Genomic DNA, 23267 nt, shown 5'->3' with positions numbered 1-23267 from the left:
TTGGACACAATACTCCAGTTGGGAGAATTGGACACAATACTCCAGTTGGGAGAATTGGACACGATACTCCAGTTGGGAGAATTGGACACAATACTCCAGTTGGGAGAATTGGACACAATACTCCAGTTGGGAGAATTGGACACAATACTCCAGTTGGGAGAATTGGACACAATACTCCAGTTGGGAGAATTGGACACGGTACTTCAGTTGGGAGAATTGGACACAATACTCCAGTTGGGAGAATTGGACACAATACTCCAGTTGGGAGAATTGGACACAATACTCCAGTTGGGAGAATTGGACACAATACTCCAGTTGGGAGAATTAGACACAGTACTCCAGTTGGGAGAATTGGACACGGTACTTCAGTTGGGAGAATTGGACACAATACTCCAGTTGGGAGAATTGGACACAGTACTCCAGTTGGGAGAATTGGACACAGTACTCCAGTTGGGAGAATTGGACACAGTACTCCAGTTGGGAGAATTGGACACAATACTCCAGTTGGGAGAATTGGACACAATACTCCAGTTGGGAGAATTGGACACAGTACTCCAGTTGGGAGAATTAGACACAATACTCCAGTTGGGAGAATTGGACACAGTATTCCAGTTGGGAGAATTGGACACAATACTTCAGTTGGTAGAATTGGACACGGTACTCCAGTTGGGAGAATTGGACACGGTACTCCAGTTGGGAGAATTGGACACAATACTCCAGTTGGGAGAATTGGACACAGTATTCCAGTTGGGAGAATTGGACACAATACTCCAGTTGGGAGAATTGGACACAATACTCCAGTTGGGAGAATTGGACACAGTACTCCAGTTGGGAGAATTGGACACAATACTCCAGTTGGGAGAATTGGACACAATACTCCAGTTGGGAGAATTGGACACAATACTCCAGTTGGGAGAATTGGACACAATACTCCAGTTGGGAGAATTAGACACAGTACTCCAGTTGGGAGAATTAGACACAGTACTCCAGTTGGGAGAATTAGACACAGTACTCCAGTTGGGAGAATTGGACACAATACTCCAGTTGGGAGAATTGGACACAATACTCCAGTTGGGAGAATTGGACACGGGACTCCAGTTGGGAGAATTGGACACAATACTCCAGTTGGGAGAATTGGACACGATACTCCAGTTGGGAGAATTGGACACGGTACTACAGTTGGGAGAATTAGACACAGTACTCCAGTTGGGAGAATTGGACACAATACTCCAGTTGGGAGAATTGGACACAATACGCCAGTTGGCAGAATTGGACACGGTACTCCAGTTGGGAGAATTGGACACGGTACTCCAGTTGGGAGAATTGGACACAATACTCCAGTTGGGAGAATTGGACACAGTATTCCAGTTGGGAGAATTGGACACAATACTCCAGTTGGGAGAATTGGACACAATACTCCAGTTGGGAGAATTGGACACAGTACTCCAGTTGGGAGAATTGGATACAATACTCCAGTTGGGAGAATTGGACACAATACTCCAGTTGGGAGAATTGGACACAATACTCCAGTTGGGAGAATTGGACACAATACTCCAGTTGGGAGAATTAGACACAGTACTCCAGTTGGGAGAATTAGACACAGTACTCCAGTTGGGAGAATTAGACACAGTACTCCAGTTGGGAGAATTGGACACAATACTCCAGTTGGGAGAATTGGACACAATACTCCAGTTGGGAGAATTGGACACGGTACTCCAGTTGGGAGAATTGGACACGGTACTCCAGTTGGGAGAATTGGACACGGTACTTCAGTTGGGAGAATTGGACACAATACTCCAGTTGGGAGAATTGGACACAATACTCCAGTTGGGAGAATTGGACACGATACTCCAGTTGGGAGAATTGGACACAATACTCCAGTTGGGAGAATTGGACACAATACTCCAGTTGGGAGAATTGGACACAATACTCCAGTTGGGAGAATTGGACACAATACTCCAGTTGGGAGAATTGGACACGGTACTTCAGTTGGGAGAATTGGACACAATACTCCAGTTGGGAGAATTGGACACAATACTCCAGTTGGGAGAATTGGACACAATACTCCAGTTGGGAGAATTGGACACAATACTCCAGTTGGGAGAATTAGACACAGTACTCCAGTTGGGAGAATTGGACACGGTACTTCAGTTGGGAGAATTGGACACAATACTCCAGTTGGGAGAATTGGACACAGTACTCCAGTTGGGAGAATTGGACACAGTACTCCAGTTGGGAGAATTGGACACAGTACTCCAGTTGGGAGAATTGGACACAATACTCCAGTTGGGAGAATTGGACACAATACTCCAGTTGGGAGAATTGGACACAGTACTCCAGTTGGGAGAATTAGACACAATACTCCAGTTGGGAGAATTGGACACAGTATTCCAGTTGGCAGAATTGGACACAATACTTCAGTTGGTAGAATTGGACACGGTACTCCAGTTGGGAGAATTGGACACGGTACTCCAGTTGGGAGAATTGGACACAATACTCCAGTTGGGAGAATTGGACACAGTATTCCAGTTGGGAGAATTGGACACAATACTCCAGTTGGGAGAATTGGACACAATACTCCAGTTGGGAGAATTGGACACAGTACTCCAGTTGGGAGAATTGGACACAATACTCCAGTTGGGAGAATTGGACACAATACTCCAGTTGGGAGAATTGGACACAATACTCCAGTTGGGAGAATTGGACACAATACTCCAGTTGGGAGAATTAGACACAGTACTCCAGTTGGGAGAATTAGACACAGTACTCCAGTTGGGAGAATTAGACACAGTACTCCAGTTGGGAGAATTGGACACAATACTCCAGTTGGGAGAATTGGACACAATACTCCAGTTGGGAGAATTGGACACGGGACTCCAGTTGGGAGAATTGGACACAATACTCCAGTTGGGAGAATTGGACACGATACTCCAGTTGGGAGAATTGGACACGGTACTACAGTTGGGAGAATTAGACACAGTACTCCAGTTGGGAGAATTGGACACAATACTCCAGTTGGGAGAATTGGACACAATACGCCAGTTGGCAGAATTGGACACGGTACTCCAGTTGGGAGAATTGGACACGGTACTCCAGTTGGGAGAATTGGACACAGTACTCTAGTTGGGAGAATTGGACACGGTACTTCAGTTGGGAGAATTGGACACAATACTCCAGTTGGGAGAATTGGACACAATACTCCAGTTGGGAGAATTGGACACGATACTCCAGTTGGGAGAATTGGACACAATACTCCAGTTGGGAGAATTGGACACAATACTCCAGTTGGGAGAATTGGCCACAATACTCCAGTTGGGAGAATTGGACACAATACTCCAGTTGGGAGAATTGGACACGGTACTTCAGTTGGGAGAATTGGACACAATACTCCAGTTGGGAGAATTGGACACAATACTCCAGTTGGGAGAATTGGACACAATACTCCAGTTGGGAGAATTGGACACGATACTCCAGTTGGGAGAATTGGACACAATACTCCAGTTGGGAGAATTGGACACAATACTCCAGTTGGGAGAATTGGACACAATACTCCAGTTGGGAGAATTGGACACAGTACTCCAGTTGGGAGAATTGGACACAGTACTCCAGTTGGGAGAATTGGACACAATACTCCAGTTGGGAGAATTGGACACAATACTCCAGTTGGGAGAATTGGACACAGTACTCCAGTTGGGAGAATTGGACACGGTACTCCAGTTGGGAGAATTTGACACAGTATTCCAGTTGGAAGAATTAGACACAGTACTCCAGTTGGGAGAATTGGACACAGTATTCCAGTTGGGAGAATTGGACACAGTACTCCAGTTGGGAGAATTGGACACAATACTCCAGTTGGGAGAATTGGACACAGTACTCCAGTTGGGAGAATTGGACACAATACTTCAGTTGGGAGAATTGGACTTAATACTCCAGTTGGGAGAATTGGACACAATATTCCAGTTGGGAGAATTGGACACAATACTCCAGTTGGGAGAATTGGACACAATACTCCAGTTGGGAGAATTGGACACAATACTCCAGTTGGGAGAATTGGACACAATACTCCAGTTGGGAGAATTGGACACAATACTCCAGTTGGGAGAATTGGACACGATACTCCAGTTGGGAGAATTGGACACAATACTCCAGTTGGGAGAATTGGACACAGTACTCCAGTTGGGAGAATTGGACACAGTACTCCAGTTGGGAGAATTGGACACAATACTCCAGTTGGGAGAATTGGACACAATACTCCAGTTGGGAGAATTGGACACAGTACTCCAGTTGGGAGAATTGGACACAGTACTCCAGTTGGGAGAATTGGACACGGTACTCCAGTTGGGAGAATTGGACACAGTATTCCAGTTGGAAGAATTAGACACAGTACTCCAGTTGGGAGAATTGGACACAGTATTCCAGTTGGGAGAATTGGACACAGTATTCCAGTTGGGAGAATTGGACACAGTACTCCAGTTGGGAGAATTGGACACAATACTCCAGTTGGGAGAATTGGACACAGTACTCCAGTTGGGAGAATTGGACACAATACTTCAGTTGGGAGAATTGGACTTAATACTCCAGTTGGGAGAATTGGACACAATATTCCAGTTGGGAGAATTGGACACAATACTCCAGTTGGGAGAATTGGACACAATACTCCAGTTGGGAGAATTGGACACAATACTCCAGTTGGGAGAATTGGACACAATACTCCAGTTGGGAGAATTAGACACAGTACTCCAGTTGGGAGAATTGGACACAGTACTCCAGTTGGGAGAATTGGACACAGTACTCCAGTTGGGAGAATTGGACACAATACTCCAGTTGGGAGAATTGGACACAATACTCCAGTTGGGAGAATTGGACACAATATTCCAGTTGGGATAATTAGACACAGTACTCCAGTTGGGAGAATTGGACACAGTACTCCAGTTGGGAGAATTGGACACAATACTCCAGTTGGGAGAATTGGACACAGTACTCCAGTTGGGAGAATTGGACACGGTACTCCAGTTGGGAGAATTGGACACAATACTCCAGTTGGGAGAATTGGACACGGTACTCCAGTCGGGAGAATTGGACACAATACTCCAGTTGGGAGAATTAGACACAGTACTCCAGTTGGGAGAATTGGACACAGTACTCCAGTTGGGAGAATTAGACACGGTACTTCAGTTGGGAGAATTGGACACAGTACTCCAGTTGGGAGAATTAGACACAGTACTCCAGTTGGGAGAATTGGACACGGTACTTCAGTTGGGAGAATTGGACACAATACTCCAGTTGGGAGAATTGGACACAATACTCCAGTTGGGAGAATTGGACACAGTACTCCAGTTGGGAGAATTGGACACAATACTCCAGTTGGGAGAATTGGACACAGTATTCCAGTTGGGAGAATTGGACACAATACTCCAGTTGGGAGAATTGGACACGGTACTCCAGTTGGGAGAATTGGACACGGTACTTCAGTTGGGAGAATTGGACACGGTACTTCAGTTGGTAGAATTGGACACGGTACTCCAGTTGGGAGAATTGGACACGGTACTCCAGTTGGGAGAATTGGACACAATACTCCAGTTGGGAGAATTGGACACAGTATTCCAGTTGGGAGAATTGGACACAATACTCCAGTTGGGAGAATTGGACACAGTACTCCAGTTGGGAGAATTGGACACAATTCTCCAGTTGGGAGAATTGGACACAATACTCCAGTTGGGAGAATTGGACACAATACTCCAGTTGGGAGAATTGGACTCAAAACTCCAGTTGGGAGAATTAGACACAGTACTCCAGTTGGGAGAATTAGACACAGTACTCCAGTTGGGAGAATTAGACACAGTACTCCAGTTGGGAGAATTGGACACAATACTCCAGTTGGGAGAATTGGACACAATACTCCAGTTGGGAGAATTGGACACGGTACTCCAGTTGGGAGAATTGGACACAATACTCCAGTTGGGAGAATTGGACACGATACTCCAGTTGGGAGAATTGGACACGGTACTTCAGTTGGGAGAATTAGACACAGTACTCCAGTTGGGAGAATTGGACACAATACTCCAGTTGGGAGAATTGGACACAATACTCCAGTTGGGAGAATTGGACACGGTACTCCAGTTGGGAGAATTGGACACGGTACTCCAGTTGGGAGAATTGGACACAGTACTCCAGTTGGGAGAATTGGACACGGTACTTCAGTTGGGAGAATTGGACACAATACTCCAGTTGGGAGAATTGGACACGATACTCCAGTTGGGAGAATTGGACACAATACTCCAGTTGGGAGAATTGGACACAATACTCCAGTTGGGAGAATTGGACACAATACTCCAGTTGGGAGAATTGGACACAATACTCCAGTTGGGAGAATTGGACACGGTACTTCAGTTGGGAGAATTGGACACAATACTCCAGTTGGGAGAATTGGACACAATACTCCAGTTGGGAGAATTGGACACAATACTCCAGTTGGGAGAATTGGACACGATACTCCAGTTGGGAGAATTGGACACGATACTCCAGTTGGGAGAATTGGACACGATACTCCAGTTGGGAGAATTGGACACAATACTCCAGTTGGGAGAATTGGACACGATACTCCGGTTGGGAGAATTGGACACAATACTCCAGTTGGGAGAATTGGACACAATACTCCAGTTGGGAGAATTGGACACAGTACTCCAGTTGGGAGAATTGGACACAGTACTCCAGTTGGGAGAATTGGACACAATACTCCAGTTGGGAGAATTGGACACAGTACTCCAGTTGGGAGAATTGGACACAGTACTCCAGTTGGGAGAATTGGACACAGTATTCCAGTTGGAAGAATTAGACACAGTACTCCAGTTGGGAGAATTGGACACAGTATTCCAGTTGGGAGAATTGGACACAGTACTCCAGTTGGGAGAATTGGACACAATACTCCAGTTGGGAGAATTGGACACAGTACTCCAGTTGGGAGAATTGGACACAATACTTCAGTTGGGAGAATTGGACTTAATACTCCAGTTGGGAGAATTGGACACAATACTCCAGTTGGGAGAATTGGACACAATACTCCAGTTGGGAGAATTGGACACAATACTCCAGCTGGGAGAATTAGTCACAGTACTCCAGTTGGGAGAATTGGACACAATACTCCAGTTGGGAGAATTAGACACAGTACTCCAGTTGGGAGAATTGGACACAGTACTCCAGTTGGGAGAATTGGACACAGTACTCCAGTTGGGAGAATTGGACACAGTACTCCAGTTGGGAGAATTGGACACAATACTCCAGTTGGGAGAATTGGACACAATACTCCAGTTGGGAGAATTGGACACAATATTCCAGTTGGGAGAATTAGACACAGTACTCCAGTTGGGAGAATTGGACAAAGTACTCCAGTTGGGAGAATTGGACACAATACTCCAGTTGGGAGAATTGGACAAAGTACTCCAGTTGGGAGAATTGGACACGGTACTCCAGTTGGGAGAATTAGACACAGTACTCCAGTTGGGAGAATTGGACACAGTACTTCAGTTGGGAGAATTGGACACAGTACTCCAGTTGGGAGAATTGGACACGGTACTCCAGTTGGGAGAATTGGACACAGTACTTCAGTTGGGAGAATTGGACACAGTACTCCAGTTGGGAGAATTGGACACGGTACTCCAGTTGGGAGAATTGGACACAGTACTTCAGTTGGGAGAATTGGACACAATACTCCAGTTGGGAGAATTGGACACGGTACTCCAGTTGGGAGAATTGGACAAGGTACTCTAGTTGGGAGAATTGGACACAGTTCTCCAGTTGGGAAAATTGGAAACGGTACTCCATTTGGGAGAATTGGACACAATACTCCAGTTGGGAGAATTGGACACAATACTCCAGTTGGGAGAATTGGACACAGTACTCCAGTTGGGAGAATTGGACAAGGTACTTCAGTTGGGAGAATTGGACACAGTACTCCAGTTGGGAGAATTGGACACAATACTCCAGTTGGGAGAATTGGACACGGTACTCCAGTTGGGAGAATTGGACACAATACTCCAGTTGGGAGAATTGGACACAGTACTCCAGTTGGGAGAATTGGACACGGTACTCCAGTTGGGAGAATTGGACACAGTACTCCAGTTGGGAGAATTGGACACGGTACACCAGTTGGGAGAATTGGACACAGTACTCCAGTTGGGAGAATTGGACACGGTACTCCAGTTGGGAGAATTAGACACAGTACTCCAGTTGGGAGAATTAGACACAGTACTCCAGTTGGAAGAATTGGACACGGTACTCCAGTTGGGAGAATTGGACATGGTACTCCAGTTGGGAGAATTAGACACAGTACTCCAGTTGGGAGAATTGGACACGGTACTCCATTTGGGAGAATTGGACACGGTACTCCAGTTGGGAGAATTGGACACAATACTCCAGTTGGGAGAATTGGACACAGTACTCCAGTTGGGAGAATTGGACAAGGTACTTCAGTTGGGAGAATTGGACACAGTACTCCAGTTGGGAGAATTGGACACAATACTCCAGTTGGGAGAATTGGACACGGTACTCCAGTTGGGAGAATTGGACACAATACTCCAGTTGGGAGAATTGGACACAGTACTCCAGTTGGGAGAATTGGACACGGTACTCCAGTTGGGAGAATTGGACACAATACTCCAGTTGGGAGAATTGGACACAATACTCCAGTTGGGAGAATTGGACACAATACTCCAGTTGGGAGAATTAGACACAGTACTCCAGTTGGGAGAATTGGACACAGTACTCCAGTTGGGAGAATTGGACACAATACTCCAGTTGGGAGAATTGGACACGGTACTCCAGTTGGGAGAATTGGACACAATACTCCAGTTGGGAGAATTAGACACAGTACTCCTGTTGGGAGAATTGGACACAGTACTCCAGTTGGGAGAATTGGACACGGTACTCCAGTTGGGAGAATTGGACACAATACTCCAGTTGGGAGAATTAGACACAGTACTCCAGTTGGAAGAATTGGACACGGTACTCCAGTTGGGAGAATTGGACACGGTACTCCAGTTGGGAGAATTGGACACGGTACTCCAGTTGGGAGAATTGGACACAATACTCCAGTTGGGAGAATTGGACACAATACTCCAGTTGGGAGAATTGGACACAATACTCCAGTTGGGAGAATTAGACACAGTACTCCAGTTGGGAGAATTGGACACAGTACTCCAGTTGGGAGAATTGGACACAATACTCCAGTTGGGAGAATTGGACACAGTACTCCAGTTGGGAGAATTGGACACAGTACTCCAGTTGGGAGAATTAGACACGGTACTCCAGTTGGGAGAATTGGACACGGTACTTCAGTTGGGAGAATTGGACACGGTACTCCAGTTGGGAGAATTAGACACAGTACTCCAGTTGGGAGAATTGGACACAGTACTCCAGTTGGGAGAATTAGACACAGTACTCCAGTTGGGAGAATTGGACACGGTACTCCAGTTGGGAGAATTGGACACAGTACTCCAGTTGGGAGAATTGGACACGGTACTCCAGTTGGGAGAATTGGACACAGTACTCCAGTTGGGAGAATTGGACACGGTACTTCAGTTGGGAGAATTGGACACGATACTCCAGTTGGGAGAATTGGACACAATACTCCAGTTGGGAGAATTGGACACGGTACTTCAGTTGGGAGAATTGGACACAATACTCCAGTTGGGAGAATTGGACACGGTACTCCAGTTGGGAGCATTGGACACAGTACTCCAGTTGGGAGAATTAGACACAGTACTCTAGTTGGGAGAATTGGACACAGTACTCCAGTTGGGAGAATTGGACACAGTACTCCAGTTGGGAGAATTAGACACAGTACTCCAGTTGGGAGAATTGGACACAATACTCCAGTTGGGAGAATTGGACACAATACTCCAGTTGGGAGAATTGGACACAGTACTCCAGTTGGGAGAATTGGACACAGTACTCCAGTTGGGAGAATTAGACACAATACTCCAGTTGGGAGAATTGGACACAATACTCCAGTTGGGAGAATTGGACACAGTACTCCAGTTGGGAGAATTGGACACAGTACTCCAGTTGGGAGAATTGGACACAGTACTCCAGTTGGGAGAATTAGACACAGTACTCCAGTTGGGAGAATTGGACACAATACTCCAGTTGGGAGAATTGGACACAATACTCCAGTTGGGAGAATTGGACACAGTACTCCAGTTGGGAGAATTGGACACAATACTCCAGTTGGGAGAATTGGACACGGTACTCCAGTTGGGAGAATTGGACACAGTACTCCAGTTGGGAGAATTGGACACAATACTCCAGTTGGGAGAATTAGACACAGTACTCCAGTTGGGAGAATTGGACACAATACTCCAGTTGGGAGAATTGGACACAGTACTTCAGTTGGGAGAATTGGACACAGTACTCCAGTTGGGAGAATTAGACACAGTACTCCAGTTGGGAGAATTGGACACAATACTCCAGTTGGGAGAATTGGACACAGTATTCCAGTTGGGAGAATTAGACACAATACTCCAGTTGGGAGAATTGGACACAATACTCCAGTTGGGAGAATTGGACACAATACTCCAGTTGGGAGAATTGGGCACAATACTCCAGTTGGGAGAATTGGACACAATACTCCAGTTGGGAGAATTGGACACAGTACTCCAGTTGGGAGAATTGGACACAATACTCCAGTTGGAAGAATTGGACACGGTACTTCAGTTGGGAGAATTGGACACAATACTCCAGTTGGAAGAATTGGACACGGTACTTCAGTTGGGAGAATTGGACACAGTACTCCAGTTGGGAGAATTAGACACAGTACTCCAGTTGGGAGAATTGGACACAGTACTCCAGTTGGGAGAATTGGACACAGTACTCCAGTTGGGAGAATTGGACACAATACTCCAGTTGGGAGAATTAGACACAGTACTCCAGTTGGGAGAATTGGACACAATACTCCAGTTGGGAGAATTAGACACAGTACTCCAGTTGGGAGAATTAGACACAGTACTCCAGTTGGGAGAATTAGACACAGTACTCCAGTTGGGAGAATTGGACACAGTACTCCAGTTGGGAGAATTAGACACAGTACTCCAGTTGGGAGAATTGGACACAATACTCCAGTTGGGAGAATTGGACACAGTACTCCAGTTGGGAGAATTAGACACAGTACTCCAGTTGGGAGAATTGGACACAATACTCCAGTTGGGAGAATTGGACACAATACTCCAGTTGGGAGAATTAGACACAGTACTCCAGTTGGGAGAATTGGACACGGTACTCCAGTTGGGAGAATTGGACACGGTACTCCAGTTGGGAGAATTAGACACAGTACTCCAGTTGGGAGAATTAGACACAGTAATCCAGTTGGGAGAATTGGACACAGTACTCCAGTTGGGAGAATTAGACACAGTACTCCAGTTGGGAGAATTAGACACAGTACTCCAGTTGGGAGAATTGGACACAGTACTCCAGTTGGGAGAATTGGACACAATACTCCAGTTGGGAGAATTGGACACGGTACTCCAGTTGGGAGAATTAGACACAATACTCCAGTTGGGAGAATTGGACACGGTTCTCCAGTTGGGAGAATTGGACACGGTACTCCAGTTGGGAGAATTAGACACAGTACTCCAGTTGGGAGAATTAGACACAATACTCCAGTTGGGAGAATTGGACACGGTACTCCAGTTGGGAGAATTGGACACAATACTCCAGTTGGGAGAATTGGACACGGTACTCCAGTTGGGAGAATTAGACACAGTACTCCAGTTGGGAGAATTGGACACGGTACTCCAGTTGGGAGAATTAGACACAGTACTTCAGTTGGGAGAATTAGACACAGTACTCCAGTTGGGAGAATTGGACACAGTACTCCAGTTGGGAGAATTAGACACAGTACTCCAGTTGGGAGAATTGGACACGGTACTCCAGTTGGGAGAATTAGACACAGTACTTCAGTTGGGAGAATTAGACACAGTACTCCAGTTGGGAGAATTGGACACAGTACTCCAGTTGGGAGAATTAGACACAGTACTCCAGTTGGGAGAATTGGACACGGTACTCCAGTTGGGAGAATTGGACACGGTACTCCAGTTGGGAGAATTGGACACAGTACTCCAGTTGGGGGAATTGGACACAATACTCCAGTTGGGAGAATTGGACACGGTACTCCAGTTGGGAGAATTAGTCACAGTACTCCAGTTGGGAGAATTGGACACAATACTCCAGTTGGGAGAATTGGACACGGTACTTCAGTTGGGAGAATTGGACACAATACTCCAGTTGGGAGAATTGGACACGGTACTCCAGTTGGGAGAATTAGACACAGTACTCCAGTTGGGAGAATTGGACACGGTACTCCAGTTGGGAGAATTAGACACAGTACTTCAGTTGGGAGAATTAGACACAGTACTCCAGTTGGGAGAATTGGACACAGTACTCCAGTTGGGAGAATTAGACACAGTACTCCAGTTGGGAGAATTGGACACAATACTCCAGTTGGGAGAATTGGACACGGTACTCCAGTTGGGAGAATTGGACATAGTACTCCAGTTGGGGGAATTGGACACAATACTCCAGTTGGGAGAATTGGACACGGTACTCCAGTTGGGAGAATTGGACACAGTACTCCAGTTGGGAGAATTGGACACAGTACTCCAGTTGGGAGAATTGGACACAGTACTCCAGTTGGGAGAATTGGACACAATACTCCAGTTGGGAGAATTGGACACAGTACTCCAGTTGGAAGAATTGGACACAATACTCCAGTTGGGAGAATTGGACACGGTACTCCAGTTGGGAGAATTGGACACAGTACTCCAGTTGGGAGAATTGGACACAATACTCCAGTTGGGAGAATTGGACACAGTACTCCAGTTGGGAGAATTGGACACAGTACTTCAGTTGGGAGAATTGGACACAGCACTCCAGTTGGGAGAATTGGACACAATACTCCAGTTGGGAGAATTGGACACAATACTCCAGTTGGGAGAATTAGACACAGTACTCCAGTTGGGAGAATTGGACACAGTACTCCAGTTGGGAGAATTGGACACAATACTCCAGTTGGAAGAATTGGACACAGTACTCCAGTTGGGAGAATTGGACACAATACTCCAGTTGGGAGAATTGGACACAATACTCCAGTTGGGAGAATTGGACACAATACTCCAGTTGGGAGAATTGGACACAATACTCCAGTTGGGAGAATTGGACACAATACTCCAGTTGGGAGAATTGTACACAATACTCCAGTTGGGAGAATTGGACACAATACTCCAGTTGGGAGAATTAAAACACGGTACTTCAGTTGGAAGAATTGGACACGGTACTCCAGTTGGGAGAATTGGACACAATACTCCAGTTGGGAGAATTAGACACAGTACTCCAGTTGGAAGAATTGGACACGGTACTTCAGTTGGGAGAATTGGACACAATACTCCAGTTGGGAGAATTAGACACAGTACTCCAGTTGGGAGAATTGGACACAGTACTCCAGTTGGGAGAATTGGACACAATACTCCAGTTGGAAGAATTGGACACGGTACTTCAGTTGGGAGAATTGGACACAATACTCCAGTTGGGAGAATTGGACACAGTACTCCAGTTGGGAGAATTGGACACAATACTCCAGTTGGAAGAATTGGACACGGTACTCCAGTTGGGAGAATTGGACACAGTACTCCAGTTGGGAGAATTGGACACAGTACTCCAGTTGGGAGAATTGGACACAGTACTCCAGTTGGGAGAATTAGACACAGTACTCCAGTTGGGAGAATTGGACACAGTACTCCAGTTGGGAGAATTGGACACAATACTCCAGTTGGGAGAATTAGACACAGTACTCCAGTTGGGAGAATTGGACACGGTACTCCAGTTGGGAGAATTGGACACAATACTCCAGTTGGGAGAATTGGACACGGTACTCCAGTTGGGAGAATTGGACACAATACTCCAGTTGGGAGAATTAGACACAGTACTCCAGTTGGGAGAATTAGACACAATACTCCAGTTGGGAGAATTGGACACAGTACTCCAGTTGGGAGAATTGGACACGGTACTTCAGTTGGGAGAATTGGACACGGTACTCCAGTTGGGAGAATTAGACACAGTACTCCAGTTGGGAGAATTGGACACGGTACTCCAGTTGGGAGAATTAGACACAGTACTCCAGTTGGGAGAATTGGATACGGTACTCCAGTTGGGAGAATTAGACACTGTACTCCAGTTGGGAGAATTGGACACGGTACTCCAGTTGGGAGAATTGGACACAGTACTCCAGTTGGGAGAATTGGACACAATACTCCAGTTGGGAGAATTGGACACAATACTCCAGTTGGGAGAATTGGACACAGTACTCCAGTTGGGAGAATTGGACACAATACTCCAGTTGGGAGAATTGGACACGGTACTCCAGTTGGGGGAATTGGACACAGTACTCCAGTTGGGAGAATTGGACACAGTACTCCAGTTGGGAGAATTGGACACAATACGCCAGTTGGGAGAATTTGACACAGTACTCCAGTTGGGAGAATTGGACACAATACTCCAGTTGGGAGAATTGGACACAATACTCCAGTTGGGAGAATTGGACACAATACTCCAGTTGGGAGAATTGGACACAGTACTCCAGTTGGGAGAATTGGACACAGAACTCCAGTTGGGAGAATTGGACACGGTACTCCAGTTGGGAGAATTGGACACAGTACTCCAGTTGGGAGAATTGGACACGGTACTCCAGTTGGGAGAATTGGACACAATACTCCAGTTGGGAGAATTGGACACAATACTCCAGTTGGGAGAATTAGACACAGTACTCCAGTTGCGAGAATTGGACACAGTACTCCAGTTAGGAGAATTGGACACAATACTCCAGTTGGGAGAATTGGACACAATACTCCAGTTGGGAGAATTGGACACAGTACTCCAGTTGGGAGAATTGGACACGGTACTCCAGTTGGGAGAATTGGACACAGTACTCCAGTTGGGAGAATTGGACACAGTACTCCAGTTGGGAGAATTGGACACGGTACTCCAGTTGGGACAATTGGACACAGTACTCCAGTTGGGAGAATTGGACACAATACTCCAGTTGGGAGAATTGGACACAGTACTCCAGTTGGGAGAATTGGACACAGTACTCCAGTTGGGAGAATTGGTCACAGTACTCCAGTTGGGAGAATTGGACACAGTACTCCAGTTGGGAGAATTGGACACAATACTCCAGTTGGGAGAATTGGACACAATACTCCAGTTGGGAGAATTGGACACAGTACTCCAGTTGGGAGAATTGGACACAGTACTCCAGTTGGGAGAATTGGACACGGTACTCCAGTTGGGAGAATTGGACACAATATTCCAGTTGGGAGAATTGGACACAATACTCCAGTTGGGAGAATTGGACACAATACTCCAGTTGGGAGAATTGGACACGGTACTCCAGTTGGGAGAATTGGACACAATACTCCAGTTGGGAGAATTGGACACAATACTCCAGTTGGGAGAATTGGACACGGTACTCCAGTTGGGAGAATTAGACACGGTACTCCAGTTGGGAGAATTGGACACGGTACTCCAGTTGGGAGAATTGGACACAATACACCAGTTGGGAGAATTGGACACAATACTCCAGTTGGGAGAATTGGACACAATACTCCAGTTGGGAGAATTGGACACGGTACTCCAGTTGGGAGAATTGGACACAGTACTCCAGTTGGGAGAATTGGACACAGTACTCCAGTTGGGAGAATTGGACACAGTACTCCAGTTGGGAGAATTGGACACAATACTCCAGTTGGGAGAATTGGACACAATACTCCAGTTGGGAGAATTGGACACAATACTCCAGTTGGGAGAATTGGACACAATACTCCAGTTGGGAGAATTGGACACGGTACTCCAGTTGGGAGAATTGGACACAATACTCCAGTTGGGAGAATTGGACACAATACTCCAGTTGGGAGAATTGGACACGGTACTCCAGTTGGGAGAATTAGACACGGTACTCCAGTTGGGAGAATTGGACACAGTACTCCAGTTGGGAGAATTGGACACAATACTCCAGTTGGGAGAATTGGACACAGTACTCCAGTTGGGAGAATTGGACACAATACTCCAGTTGGGAGAATTGGACACGGTACTCCAGTTGGGAGAATTGGACACAATACTCCAGTTGGGAGAATTGGACACAGTACTCCAGTTGGGAGAATTGGACACAGTACTCCAGTTGGGAGAATTGGACACAATACTCCAGTTGGGAGAATTAGACACAATACTCCAGTTGGGAGAATTGGACACAATACTCCAGTTGGGAGAATTGGACACGGTACTCCAGTTGGGAGAATTAGACACAATACTCCAGTTGGGAGAATTAGACACTGTACTCCAGTTGGGAGAATTGGACACAGTACTCCAGTTGGGAGAATTGGACACAATACTCTAGTTGGGAGAATTGGACACAATACTCCAGTTGGGAGAATTGGACACAATACTCCAGTTGGGAGAATTGGACACAGTACTCCAGTTGGGAGAATTGGACACAATACTCCAGTTGGGAGAATTAGACACAATACTCCAGTTGGGAGAATTAGACACAATACTCCAGTTGGGAGAATTAGACACAATACTCCAGTTGGGAGAATTGGACACAGTACTCCAGTTGGGAGAATTAGACACAATACTCCAGTTGGGAGAATTGGACACAGTACTCCAGTTGGGAGAATTAGACACAATACTCCAGTTGGGAGAATTAGACACAATACTCCAGTTGGGAGAATTGGACACAATACTCCAGTTGGGAGAATTGGACTCAGTACTCCAGTTGGGAGAATTGGACACAATACTCCAGTTGGGAGAATTAGACACAATACTCCAGTTGGAAGAATTGGACTCAGTACTCCAGTTGGGAGAATTGAACACAATACTCCAGTTGGGAGAATTAGACACAATACTCCAGTTGGGAGAATTAGACACAGTACTCCAGTTGGGAGAATTGGACTCAGTACTCCAGTTGGGAGAATTAGACACAATACTCCAGTTGGGAGAATTAGACACAATACTCCAGTTGGGAGAATTAGACACAATACTCCAGTTGGGAGAATTAGACACAATACTCCAGTTGGGAGAATTGGACACAATACTCCAGTTGGGAGAATTAGACACGGTACTCCAGTTGGGAGAATTGGACACGGTACTTCAGTTGGGAGAATTGGACACAGTACTCCAGTTGGGAGAATTGGACACAATACTCCAGTTGGGAGAATTAGACACAGTACTCCAGTTGGGAGAATTGGACACAGTACTCCAGTTGGGAGAATTGGACACAGTACTCCAGTTGGGAGAATTGGACACGGTACTCCAGTTGGGAGAATTGGACACGGTACTCCAGTTGGGAGAATTGGACACAGTACTCCAGTTGGGAGAATTAGACACAATACTCCAGTTGGGAGAATTGGACACGGTACTCCAGTTGGGAGAATTAGACACAATACTCCAGTTGGGAGAATTGGACACGGTTCTCCAGTTGGGAGAATTGGACACAGTACTCCAGTTGGGAGAATTGGACACAGTACTCCAGTTGGGAGAATTGGACACAGTACTCCAGTTGGGAGAATTGGACACAGTACTCCAGTTGGGAGAATTGGACACAGTACTCCAGTTGGGACAATTGGACACAGTACTTCAGTTGGGAGAATTGGACACAGTACTCCAGTTGGGAGAATTGGACACAATACTCCAGTTGGAAGAATTGGACACGGTACTCCAGTTGGGAGAATTGGACACAGTACTCCAGTTGGGAGAATTGGACACAGTACTCCAGTTGGGAGAATTGGACACAATACTCCAGTTGGGAGAATTGGACACAATACTCCAGTTGGGAGAATTAGACACAATACTCCAGTTGGGAGAATTGGACACAATACTCCAGTTGGGAGAATTAGACACGGTAATTCAGTTGGGAGAATTGGACACAGTACTCCAGTTGGGAGAATTGGACACAATACTCCAGTTGGGAGAATTAGACACAGTACTCCAGTTGGGAGAATTGGACACAGTACTCCAGTTGGGAGAATTGGACACAGTACTCCAGTTGGGAGAATTAGACACAATACTCCAGTTGGGAGAATTGGACACAATACTCCAGTTTGGAGAATTGGACACAGTACTCCAGTTGGGAGAATTGGACACAGTACTCCAGTTGGGAGAATTGGACACAGTACTCCAGTTGGGATAATTGGACACAATACTCCAGTTGGGAGAATTGGACACAGTACTCCAGTTGGGAGAATTGGACACAGTACTCCAGTTGGGAGAATTGGACACAATACTCCAGTTGGGAGAATTGGACACAGTACTCCAGTTGGGAGAATTGGACACAGTACTTCAGTTGGGAGAATTGGACACAGTACTCCAGTTGGGAGAATTGGACACAGTACTCCAGTTGGGAGAATTGGACACAGTACTTCAGTTGGGAGAATTGGACACAGTACTCCAGTTGGGAGAATTGGACACAGTACTCCAGTTGGGAGAATTGGACACAATACTTCAGTTGGGAGAATTGGACACAATACTCCAGTTGGGAGAATTGGACACAGTACTCCAGTTGGGAGAATTGGACACAATACTCCAGTTGGCAGAATTGGACACGGTACTCCAGTTGGGAGAATTGGACACAATACTCCAGTTGGAAGAATTGGTCACGGTACTCCAGTTGGGAGAATTGGACACAGTACTCCAGTTGGGAGAATTGGACACAGTACTCCAGTTGGGAGAATTGGACACAATACTCCAGTTGGAAGAATTGGACACAGTACTCCAGTTGGGAGAATTGGACACAATACTCCAGTTGGAAGAATTGGACACAGTACTCCAGTTGGGAGAATTGGACACAGTACTCCAGTTGGGAGAATTGGACACGGTACTCCAGTTGGGAGAATTGGACACAGTACTCCAGTTGGGAGAATTGGACACAGTACTCCAGTTGGGAGAATTGGACACAGTACTCCAGTTGGGAGAATTGGACACAATACTCCAGTTGGAAGAATTGGACACAGTACTCCAGTTGGGAGAATTGGACACAATACTCCAGTTGGGAGAATTGGACACAATACTCCAGTTGGGAGAATTGGACACAATACTCCAGTTGGGAGAATTGGACACGGTACTCCAGTTGGGAGAATTGGACACAGTACTCCAGTTGGGAGAATTGGACACAGTACTCCAGTTGGGAGAATTGGACACAGTACTCCAGTTGGGAGAATTGGACACAATACTCCAGTTGGGAGAATTGGACACAATACTCCAGTTGGGAGAATTGGACACAATACTCCAGTTGGGAGAATTGGACACAATACTCCAGTTGGGAGAATTGGACACGGTACTCCAGTTGGGAGAATTGGACACAATACTCCAGTTGGGAGAATTGGACACAATACTCCAGTTGGGAGAATTGGACACGGTACTCCAGTTGGGAGAATTAGACACGGTACTCCAGTTGGGAGAATTGGACACGGTACTCCAGTTGGGAGAATTGGACACAATACTCCAGTTGGGAGAATTGGACACAGTACTCCAGTTGGGAGAATTGGACACAATACTCCAGTTGGGAGAATTGGACACGGTACTCCAGTTGGGAGAATTGGACACAATACTCCAGTTGGGAGAATTGGACACAGTACTCCAGTTGGGAGAATTGGACACAGTACTCCAGTTGGGAGAATTGGACACAATACTCCAGTTGGGAGAATTAGACACAATACTCCAGTTGGGAGAATTGGACACAATACTCCAGTTGGGAGAATTGGACACGGTACTCCAGTTGGGAGAATTAGACACAATACTCCAGTTGGGAGAATTAGACACTGTACTCCAGTTGGGAGAATTGGACACAGTACTCCAGTTGGGAGAATTGGACACAATACTCTAGTTGGGAGAATTGGACACAATACTCCAGTTGGGAGAATTGGACACAATACTCCAGTTGGGAGAATTGGACACAGTACTCCAGTTGGGAGAATTGGACACAATACTCCAGTTGGGAGAATTAGACACAATACTCCAGTTGGGAGAATTAGACACAATACTCCAGTTGGGAGAATTAGACACAATACTCCAGTTGGGAGAATTGGACACAGTACTCCAGTTGGGAGAATTAGACACAATACTCCAGTTGGGAGAATTAGACACAATACTCCAGTTGGGAGAATTGGACACAGTACTCCAGTTGGGAGAATTAGACACAATACTCCAGTTGGGAGAATTAGACACAATACTCCAGTTGGGAGAATTGGACACAATACTCCAGTTGGGAGAATTGGACTCAGTACTCCAGTTGGGAGAATTGGACACAATACTCCAGTTGGGAGAATTAGACACAATACTCCAGTTGGAAGAATTGGACTCAGTACTCCAGTTGGGAGAATTGAACACAATACTCCAGTTGGGAGAATTAGACACAATACTCCAGTTGGGAGAATTAGACACAGTACTCCAGTTGGGAGAATTGAACACAATACTCCAGTTGGGAGAATTAGACACAATACTCCAGTTGGGAGAATTAGACACAATACTCCAGTTGGGAGAATTAGACACAATACTCCAGTTGGGAGAATTAGACACAATACTCCAGTTGGGAGAATTGGACACAATACTCCAGTTGGGAGAATTAGACACGGTACTCCAGTTGGGAGAATTGGACACGGTACTTCAGTTGGGAGAATTGGACACAGTACTCCAGTTGGGAGAATTGGACACAATACTCCAGTTGGGAGAATTAGACACAGTACTCCAGTTGGGAGAATTGGACACAGTACTCCAGTTGGGAGAATTGGACACAGTACTCCAGTTGGGAGAATTGGACACGGTACTCCAGTTGGGAGAATTGGACACGGTACTCCAGTTGGGAGAATTGGACACAGTACTCCAGTTGGGAGAATTAGACACAATACTCCAGTTGGGAGAATTGGACACGGTACTCCAGTTGGGAGAATTAGACACAATACTCCAGTTGGGAGAATTGGACACGGTACTCCAGTTGGGAGAATTGGACACAGTACTCCAGTTGGGAGAATTGGACACAGTACTCCAGTTGGGAGAATTGGACACAGTACTCCAGTTGGGAGAATTGGACACAGTACTCCAGTTGGGAGAATTGGACACAGTACTCCAGTTGGGACAATTGGACACAGTACTTCAGTTGGGAGAATTGGACACAGTACTCCAGTTGGGAGAATTGGACACAATACTCCAGTTGGAAGAATTGGACACGGTACTCCAGTTGGGAGAATTGGACACAGTACTCCAGTTGGGAGAATTGGACACAGTACTCCAGTTGGGAGAATTGGACACGGTACTCCAGTTGGGAGAATTGGACACAATACTCCAGTTGGGAGAATTGGACACAGTACTCCAGTTGGGAGAATTGGACACAATACTCCAGTTGGGAGAATTGGACACGGTACTCCAGTTGGGAGAATTGGACACAATACTCCAGTTGGGAGAATTGGACACAATACTCCAGTTGGGAGAATTGAACACAATACTCCAGTTGGGAGAATTGGACACAATACTCCAGTTGGGAGAATTAGACACAATACTCCAGTTGGGAGAATTGGACACAATACTCCAGTTGGGAGAATTAGACACGGTACTTCAGTTTGGAGAATTGGACACAGTACTCCAGTTGGGAGAATTGGACACAATACTCCAGTTGGGAGAATTAGACACAGTACTCCAGTTGGGAGAATTGGACACAGTACTCCAGTTGGGAGAATTGGACACAGTACTCCAGTTGGGAGAATTAGACACAATACTCCAGTTGGGAGAATTGGACACAATACTCCAGTTGGGAGAATTGGACACAGTACTCCAGTTGGGAGAATTGGACACAGTACTCCAGTTGGGAGAATTGGACACAGTACTCCAGTTGGGATAATTGGACACAATACTCCAGTTGGGAGAATTGGACACAGTACTCCAGTTGGGAGAATTGGACACAGTACTCCAGTTGGGAGAATTGGACACAATACTCCAGTTGGGAGAATTGGACACAGTACTCCAGTTGGGAGAATTGGACACAGTACTTCAGTTGGGAGAATTGGACACAGTACTCCAGTTGGGAGAATTGGACACAGTACTCCAGTTGGGAGAATTGGACACAGTCGTTCAGTTGGGAGAATTGGACACAGTACTCCAGTTGGGAGAATTGGACACAGTACTCCAGTTGGGAGAATTGGACACAATACTTCAGTTGGGAGAATTGGACACAATACTCCAGTTGGGAGAATTGGACACAGTACTCCAGTTGGGAGAATTGGACACAATACTCCAGTTGGCAGAATTGGACACGGTACTCCAGTTGGGAGAATTGGACACAATACTCCAGTTGGAAGAATTGGTCACGGTACTCCAGTTGGGAGAATTGGACACAGTACTCCAGTTGGGAGAATTGGACACAGTACTCCAGTTGGGAGAATTGGACACAATACTCCAGTTGGAAGAATTGGACACAGTACTCCAGTTGGGAGAATTGGACACAATACTCCAGTTGGAAGAATTGGACACGGTACTCCAGTTGGGAGAATTGGACACAGTACTCCAGTTGGGAGAATTGGACACAGTACTCCAGTTGGGAGAATTGGACACGGTACTCCAGTTGGGAGAATTGGACACAGTACTCCAGTTGGGAGAATTGGACACAGTACTCCAGTTGGGAGAATTGGACACAGTACTCCAGTTGGGAGAATTGGACACAATACTCCAGTTGGAAGAATTGGACACAGTACTCCAGTTGGGAGAATTGGACACAATACTCCAGTTGGAAGAATTGGACACGGTACTCCAGTTGGGAGAATTGGACACAGTACTCCAGTTGGGAGAATTGGACACAGTACTCCAGTTGGGAGAATTGGACACGGTACTCCAGTTGGGAGAATTGGACACAATACTCCAGTTGGGAGAATTGGACACAGTACTCCAGTTGGGAGAATTGGACACAATACTCCAGTTGGGAGAATTGGAGACAATACTCCAGTTGGGAGAATTGGACACGGTACTCCAGTTGGGAGAATTGGACACGGTACTCCAGTTGGGAGAATTGGACACGGTACTCCAGTTGGGAGAATTGGACACAATACTCCAGTTGGGAGAATTAGACACAGTACTCCAGTTGGGAGAATTGGACACAATACTCCAGTTGGGAGAATTGGACACAATACTCCAGTTGGGAGAATTGGACACGGTACTCCAGTTGGGAGAATTGGACACGGTACTTCAGT

This window comes from Pristiophorus japonicus, chromosome 20 (assembly GCF_044704955.1).
Source record: "Pristiophorus japonicus isolate sPriJap1 chromosome 20, sPriJap1.hap1, whole genome shotgun sequence".
In the NCBI taxonomy this organism is placed as follows: Eukaryota; Metazoa; Chordata; class Chondrichthyes; family Pristiophoridae; genus Pristiophorus; species Pristiophorus japonicus.
Note: the sequence above shows the minus strand (reverse complement) of the source record.